The sequence below is a fragment of the Cornus florida genome, unplaced genomic scaffold (genome assembly GCF_030987335.1).
Source record: "Cornus florida cultivar Cherokee Brave unplaced genomic scaffold, ASM3098733v1 CherokeeBrave_3.0.0_Hap2_Chr03, whole genome shotgun sequence".
In the NCBI taxonomy this organism is placed as follows: Eukaryota; Viridiplantae; Streptophyta; class Magnoliopsida; order Cornales; family Cornaceae; genus Cornus; species Cornus florida.
The window spans coordinates 85,033,860-85,042,610 of NW_026775573.1; the positions used below are offsets into that span (position 1 = coordinate 85,033,860).

The following is an 8,751-nucleotide window of genomic DNA, read 5'->3' on the forward strand; positions in this document are numbered from 1 at the left end:
ATCAAACCTTTGAGTTAGGGACTTCACTTTAGCAACTATGTCATTAGAATTGTCCACTTGATATAAGCTTGAATTTTTCCTTTCACCTATATTTTTACCATTTTTAGAAGACAATGATCGGTGCATTGAGTTTTCACTTATGCTCTCATATAAATGCCACACATCATCTTCATGCTTGTTTAAATTGGAACCTCCTATTAAGGCATCAACCATGCTTTTATGGTTATCTGACAAACTTTCAAAAAAATATTGAACTAATTGCCACTTAGGAATGTCGTGATGAGGACATTTCCTAAGTAAATCATTCAATCGTTCCCATACCTCATGAAACAGTTCCCTATCCCCTTGTGAAAATTCACGAACTCCCTCCGTCCCATATTAGCGGTCCATTTTTCTATTTTTGGCTGTCCTATAATAGTTGTCCCATTTCAAAAATCAATGCACTATTTTTAGTAACATTCTCGATTTACCCCTAAAAGATAAAACACAATAAAGTTTCAAAATGGTGGACCCCATCAAAGAATAACATTTAAAAGGGATAAATTTGGAAACCAATGTAATAAAAGCTAGTGTCTTAAAATGTGTGAATTTTGAATGTGGACATTAATAATGGGACAGAGGGATTAGTATTTTGATGAAGTCTCTCTCTTCCCCCCTCTCTCAAGTATTGTATTGCTGAATTCTTCCAATTAATCTTTAATTATCTATATGTTGTCTTATATGTAGTTGATTGTTGATTGATCTCTACATTTAGTACTTTTTGTAATTGTGTTCAATGGTGGCAATGCATTAGTTTACATTAGATATAATTGCTCTTGATTTGATGAATTATGCTTAGTCTTGGTGGATTATGCTACACCATTAGAGTAATTGTAGTTAGGTAGACAATTCATACTTGAGTTTGATAGTTCATGCTTATTCATTGCAGTTCTTCTGGCATTGGTTTTAGACAAGGGATAGTACTTTCTCAAGAATTCTTGTTGCATTTTCGCCCAAGAAGTTATAGAAAAAGGTCTCAAATTGTTAAACCAATATTTTGCCTTATCTTTTAAGGTGAATGGGAAGAGTTTTAACCTCAAAACTTCTTCTGACATGTCCATATATTTTACGGTGGAATAAACTTCAAGAAATTCATCCAAATACTTATATGGTTCTCCATGAGGTAGCCCATGATAATTGGGAAGCATTTGAATGGTTAGTGGTTTGATTTCATAATGATGTACTCTAAATGGAGGAAGTTAAATGCATGTTGGTGCATTATACTCATTGGGCACATAGTGATTTCTTAAAGCAATGGGAGGATTTGCAATTTGTGGCCCTACATAAGCCCCATAATTTGCTTGAACAACGGGAGGTGGAGGTGGTACAAAGAATGGCCTTGACATTCCAATTGGAACTTGGTCTTGTGGTTGTGGAACAAAAGGTTTAGGCATGTCTAATGGAACTTGCATATTATTATATTGTTAGTGCACATTAGGGTGAAGAATGCCTTGTTGGTCTATATGACCAAGGTCTTCAACACGGTCCTCAATATGTGGTGTGTTCGTTGTAATGACCCGGTCCTTTTCCTCCTTTTCCATTTTCGGCTATTTTCTTTTTTCGTCTTTTTCCTATTTTGTCTTTCTCTATTTCGTCTTTTTCCCATTTTTCTTTTTCCTTGCATAACCTCACTTGTTGTGCTCAGATTTGATTCCGGTTTTGCATGCATTCATGGTATTTGATTTCCATGACATTGGTATTTTTACTTTTCTTGAAAAGCATGCTAGATTTTTTTTTTTTTTTTTTTTTTTTTTTTTTTTTTTTTTTTTTTTTTGTAAAGGGCATGAATGCATACTTTAGTGTAATTATTTATAACTTTTGGGGTTTTAGTGTAATTATGTAAAATAATTTTTTTTTCATTTTAGGGACCTTTTTGCAATTTATTTTGGAAGATATTTTGAAAAAGGACCATTTTACAATTTTTGGAAAGTGTGACAAGTGTCATACTCTCATGGAGCCATTTGTTGGCATTTGGGTGAAGAGACTTGGCACTATAGTTTCTTGACAATTGGAAGGTGGAGAGTCATCCATGTGTTGGCCTAGGATTGGTGCACATATAACCATTGATTGTTGACAAGTGTGGGTCTAGGATTAAGTCTTGGAAGAGGCATTGGATTGGTGACAAGTGTAAGCTCAAGATTTAGTCTTGCATTGTGTGTGTGAGAGAGGTAGTGCAAGAGCACATAGTAAGTGGAGGATTTCTAGCCCTTCCACTCACCATTTTACACTTTACCTTCTTCATTTCATTATCTCTCATGAACCCTAGTAAAGACTCCATTAGAGGAAAGTTTAGTAAAGAGCTTTGACTTCACATTTGGCACTTTTCCATTCACCTTAGAGTGAAAACCTTGGGAGAGAAAAGATTCCTCTCACTCTCCTCTTCAATAACCCTAAACTTGTTTTCCATTTAGAACTTGGTTGCTTGGATTGTAGAGATTCAATTCTCTATAGAGGTAAGGGTGGTAGTAAGTTTATATTCTAAGTGTTTTATAGTCCTTGTGGTTTAATATATATTGTGTACATGCTTTTGATATGATAGTATTGCATATTATAGGAAATCCTCACTTCTTGACTTAGGGTTTATTGATTTAAGCATGTATGATATGTGTAAACTATGTGTAGAAGGATTATATAATTTAGTAGATGCTAAATTCTAGTAGATTCACATGTGGTAGTAATATAGAACTCTAGTAGAATTATTAGTGTTATATGCAATTCTTATTGACTTGAATTGCTATATTTTTGTGATAATAATTCTATGTTCTTGTGAATTACAAATTGTGATTTATTTATGAGCCTATTGCTAAATGTTGATAATTAGTATATAGAGCTTGTTATTGAGGCATGACTTGAATTGATAAATTTGTGATATTGTATTGTGCATAATATCACGATGTGAATTTGTCATTTGGCATGCCATTCTAGATTTGGAACCTTAAGACATGGTTTATATGGTTTCAAAATACTTGTGCATGGAAGGTGGTTTGTATGCCTTATTATATATATATAAGTTTAGAACTTGATATATATCTTGGAGTCTCTTGGGACATTGTTACATGTGACATGGCTAAAGTTCGGCTTTAGTGCGGGAGGTATGAGTTCTCCCCAATTGAGATAGTGCGCACTAGGTTGGTCTTCCCAGCGGGTTAATGCCTGGAATAACCGTATTAATCTTTGTTAAGTCTGAGACGTGATGTCCAAGTCTTCCATTACTTGTTTTCGCGTTAAATTTCAAGTTGACAACCAATGGTTAATTGTAGCTTGAAATTCTTGTTATTGGCGAATTGATGTTGTTAAGTACATTGATATTGATTTGTATTGCTAAAGAATCATTCAAGTTAGCTTAAGATGATCTCTTAGCACACCTTGAACATAGACGTTAAGTGGAATGCTCCCTTGTATTCGTCTATATTGATCTTGCAATGATATTGAAACTTTAGGGTATACGCATATGCTTCTCCTACGAGTAACTTGATTACTCACCCTAGTGGTTTGGGTTGTTTTTCATGTAAGGAGACTATGTTCATGGATGCTCATTATTCTTAGAAGCTTTTGAGCTTGTTAAAGCATTTTTGTATATTAACATGCAAGTGTTTAGCATGCTTAACTTTTGAAGTTATAATTTTGTATACCATGTATGTATGGTACTTTTGAGGACTTTGTAACCTCTTTGATGTGTAAGATGCTTAAGTAATCACTTTTGACATTAGAAGCATGTATGTAAAGAGGCCAAGGGCCAAGCATGTCTACCTCGGTACTTAGACACTTTTGGTATAAAATTTTTGCTTCAATTGTCTTTTAAAAAAAATTTGAGGTTTGAGAGGTCAAAATCTTGTAAATGAAGTGTATGGGGCCATGGGCCATTGTTCTATATTCATTTACTCATATCAAAGTTGTTGACATGTTCACATTCACTAAACTCATTGAAAATCAGTTTTGCACATCCATTTTGAACCATTTCATGAAGGGATTCAAGGTAGAAGTTAGACCTTAGTACCTTAGGCTATTAGCAGGTTCATCAGTAGCTTTTTGTGGTGTTTCGGTCGACCGAAACTCCATTTCAGTCGACCGATGGCAAATGGAATTGCCAATGAACAGTAAACATCACATTCCAGTAGCCTTTTCTACTGTTTAGGACCATTTCGGTCGACCGAAACAAGCAGGCACTTTCCTTCTTGTTTTTAGCTCTTAGCACTTTCATTTCGATCGTCTGAAAGTCCATTTCGGTTGAGCAAAATAGCTAGAACCGAGCTTTATTTCTGTTAAGTTTTAACACTAATCATCCAACTTCAACGGGTCATAACTTTGTTTGTTTCTAATCCAAATGGGGTGATTCTTGAGCCTCAACTCAAGGATTTTGAGTCAATTTTCCAATGATACCAAACCCATCTTCAGATTCCAAACAAAATGGGAGTTATTTATGTTTTAGTGAAGTAGTGTCAGTTTTCACTTCAATCGGGACGGGGCATTTTGTGGGATTCTTAGCCAATGTTCACGGAACCTCTTAAAATGTTTCAAAATGATTAGATTAGGTTGTATTAACCTTTTTTGACTTGTTTAGAGTCAATTTTCTCCTTTTATTAGTGAATTAACCCTTTTGCCCCTTGGATAGCAAATTTTGTCCTTTTTGACCTTTGTTTCCGTTTTTGTCCTCTTTAAGTTCCGTGACCTCATGGAGGGTTACATTTGTGTCTTAGGAGTGACTCCTATCTCTAGAGACCTTTTTTTATCATTTGCTTCCGCATTTCGGATCCGTTATCGGATCAACTTTCGATTCATCACTGACGCACCGGGTTGAAAAACTTGGGCCATCACATTCGTCGTCATATGCACCAAAGTTGCAAAAGATGTGTGTAATATGGCCAAGTTTGAATTTATATAATGCCACTACCACTACTAACTAAAATATAGCAAGAATGAGTAGGGATCATCCCAAGGGAAATGAGTCGTGTTTTGGAATTAATTGTTGGATTAGTCGGTTGAGTGATCAAAAGAGAGATTGAATTTGATTAAACTAATGGTCCAATTAAAAATAATGTAATTATCAATCTAGAATTTTGAGGGGAAATAAATGAGAGAGAGGTCTTGGGGCTTAAAGTTCACCACTAAGCTTCACTTCACCAAACATTAGCTATTGTAAATTAATGGGGACATTTAAGTTGTAAAATATGTATGTGTGTGTCACTAATTGAAAACTAAGCATGGATAGCAAATAAACATAGATTGTTTAGTCAATCCAGTGAATAGCACAACCTATCAAATGAGACAATAATCCATTCAATTAAACCACAATTAGAACATACACAATAATATAAAGAAATGTACTCTTTGCACTCATAAGTATGGAACATCAAGAAACAAGAATGGATTGTCCACTTATCTAAGAAATTAAAGCAATTACACTACATCTAGGCTAGAGACATGCAAATTAAACTAAAGATGTGGCACAATTAATCAAGAAACAAGTATGAACCATCAAATAAACCACAAGAGTATTCAATTAAGCACTATGTTTTGACCATCACTAGATTAACAACATCAATACAATTAGACATGCATTAATTTCATTAAATTTAGAGAAAAACACATGAACATTCATTCTAGCATACATAGACATATGGATAGAAATAAATGATCAATTGAAAGCATTAATCCTAACAAATCAAGTAGAAATCACAAGATCTATATTTATTCAAGGTCAAAACATTTATTACAACTGAAATCCCCAAAAAATGTACAAAAGCTAGGTTTAGGAAGCAGGCCTAAGGGCTATCTCTAGCCCCAAGTGAAGGATTTAGCCACTCATTGTAGTGGTCTGGGAATCCTCAAGGGCTAACTTGGAGGTTGGCATCATCATCTTTATCCTTGCATTCTTTCCAAAACCCTAGTTCTAGAGAGGAATATTTTTTTCTATTTTTTGTAATATCTCTATGATGACATTTTTCAATAATAGTTCAATGAATCAATTACATCCTACTTTGAGTAGGCACCAAGTCAGAAATACAGCCTATGATTAGAGAAAATTCGCAGCTACACAAGTTAGGTAGAAATCAGCGCGCTCTGGAATTAGACAGCTCACTGCCAGCAGCATTTTTGATCGATCAAAGATTCTGGATCGATCCAACTGATGGTCCGTCTTTCTCCATTGAGCTTGAAGAGTGTGTGCATTATAAGGCAAGGGCCAAGAGTTTTACATTTATAGAAGCCACTACTACCTTTCACTATAAATATAGCTAGGGCGAGTAGGGATCATCCCAAGGGATTATGAGGATCGAGCAATGTCGTGGAATTGTTATTAGGGCTAGTAGGTCGAGTGATCAAACAATTGGTTGGTTGGTTGATTAGAGAGCAACTAAATTAAACTAAGTGATAACAAAAAATACAATTAAGAGTAAATAAGAGAGAGAGATCTTGGGGTTTAGAGATCACCACCAAGCAATGCATTTCTATACCATTGTTAAGTGACTAATGAGGGCAAATGGTGTGTTGCAATATTGGTGTGTGTGTGTTTGGTTGATTCAACAAGCAAGGATGACTAGTTAAACATGTATTGTCCAAACATCATGTGAAAGGCACAATATATCTAAGCAATGAAGCATATATTGTCTAAATAACATGTGAAAGGCACAATAGATCAAAACAAGTCATTAATCCTTTCATTAAGCTCACAATCCAAATACAACACAAAGATAGAGACATATGCTACTTGCATTCAAAAGATTGGATCATCAAACAACAAGTATAGATTGTCCTCCCATTTAACACTACACTACAACTACACTACATCTACACTATTAGCATGAAAATAAACTAGGGGAAAGGTACAATCCATCAAGGAATAAGTATGAACCATCAAGAAAATCACAAGAGCATTCCTTTAAGCACTATGTTTTGACAATCTCTAAATCTATAGCATCAATACACATAGACATGCATCAATAACATAAAATCTAGAGACAAGCACATGAACTTCTATTCTAGCATACATAGACATATGGATAGAATGAAATGATCAATTGGAAGCATTAAACCACATAAATCATTAAATAAATAAGATCTATATATATCAAAGTGTCAAAACATCAATTACAACACTAATCCCTCAATAATACACAAGATTAAGATATAGAAAGCTTGCTTGGGGCTAACTCTAGCCCTAAGAGGATGTCTAGCCACTCATGGTGATGTTGCTCTAACCCTCAAGGGCTAACTCCTTGGTCGAAATCTGCTTCTTGTTGATGAAGAACTCCAATGGTGTCTCTAGCCTCCTCCTCCTCTAAGCTTGCTCTCCAAGAGATGATATGAAAATAATATTGCTCCCCCTTTGTAAAAAGCAATCCTTATCCTTATATAGGTAGGTCAAAATGACACCCAAAATGAGCTGGGGTCATGCACACAATATTCTTTAATGATTGGATAAAGGACAATTTTCAATGAGATGGAAATTTAACTTTTTCGCACTGGAGGAAGTTCGATCATCGAACCTTGGACTTAGATCGATCGAACTGGCTGAGATCCATCGAACTTAGGCTGGATCAATCCAACTGGTTGAGCTTTTTGGGAAAAGACAAATCCGAGATATTTTGGGAGATATTTATGGGAAAAGGACAAAAGTGGTTAGTGGGTGGTACAGCTGTGGATAGGATCAATCATTTGAATAAGGACAAAAGTGTTCGATCGGTCGAAGGGTGGTGATGGATCGATCGAACTTTTGGACTTTATGCTTTTGGGTCAAGGCTTGGATCTATCTTGAAGTGCTGAGATCGATCGTTGTTCGATCGATCAAACCTTGAACTTGGATCGATCGAACTTTGCTGCTCTCTCACTGAAGTCACTGTGATGCACCTGATGGAGTCAAACATATAGATATGAGAATATAATATATGACATCCATAACAAAAATAGATATATAAAATAGATAAAGTGCAGGTACAACAAAAATATCAAAGTCGACAGACCGGCTATAAAAATAATAATGTATAGTGACAATAGTAAAGTGTCAAAAGGAGAGAGGGATCATGAGATAGAAGTGACTGGGAGCTTAGGAGCATGAGGTAGGATGGGCAGGTCGGGCTCCACGGATGTCTCTGGATAGATCTCGGAACATGGTCGCGACATCCGTGCGGAAGGCAGCAAAATCAGCTCTGTGGGCTGTGAGATCAGCTCGGATGGCAACAACAGCATCCTCAAGTGTCTGCAGATGTACTCCAAAGCCGGGGGTTAGATCTGGAGCCTCAGGCATAAATGAATCAGAAGAAAACTCCTGGGTCTGCTTTTGTTCATGAATGGGTGACCTGGCAGGAGAGTATTGCTCTGTATCATCTGCAGGGCGCTCTAAGTCTATATCTAAATGCTCGGCAGCTAGATCGACTGGTGCGTCATCTGCTACGGGATGTGCTGCTGCTGCTTCTGCCTCTGCCTGTGCCTATGCCTGGGCCTGTGCCTCCTCCTCCTCTAACTCCGCTGCAGCTACTACTGCATGGTCCTGCAAGCGAGTAATGATGGATCAGTAGCTCTTGTCCCAGTCCTTCTTTAGGAAGTGACATGAACCTCTCTCAAGGTGCTCCCGAGGATGGATGGGGTAGAGCTGGTCTATGAGAATCTGGGTGATGAGGTGTCTGAAAGGAAGAGACTTAGCTCGTCTAAGCATCTCCTTGTTGATGTACTCGTCATATAGCTTCCTCATCACGCTCCAGATGAGCACGGGAATGG

At 36.6% G+C, this 8,751-nt stretch overlaps 1 pseudogene; it reads left to right on the top strand.

The window, feature by feature from the left end:
- The first annotated feature begins 271 nt into the window (after positions 1-271).
- On the top strand, positions 272-365 carry LOC132302044 (small nucleolar RNA R71; annotated as a pseudogene).
- The last annotated feature ends 8,386 nt before the right edge of the window (positions 366-8,751 follow it).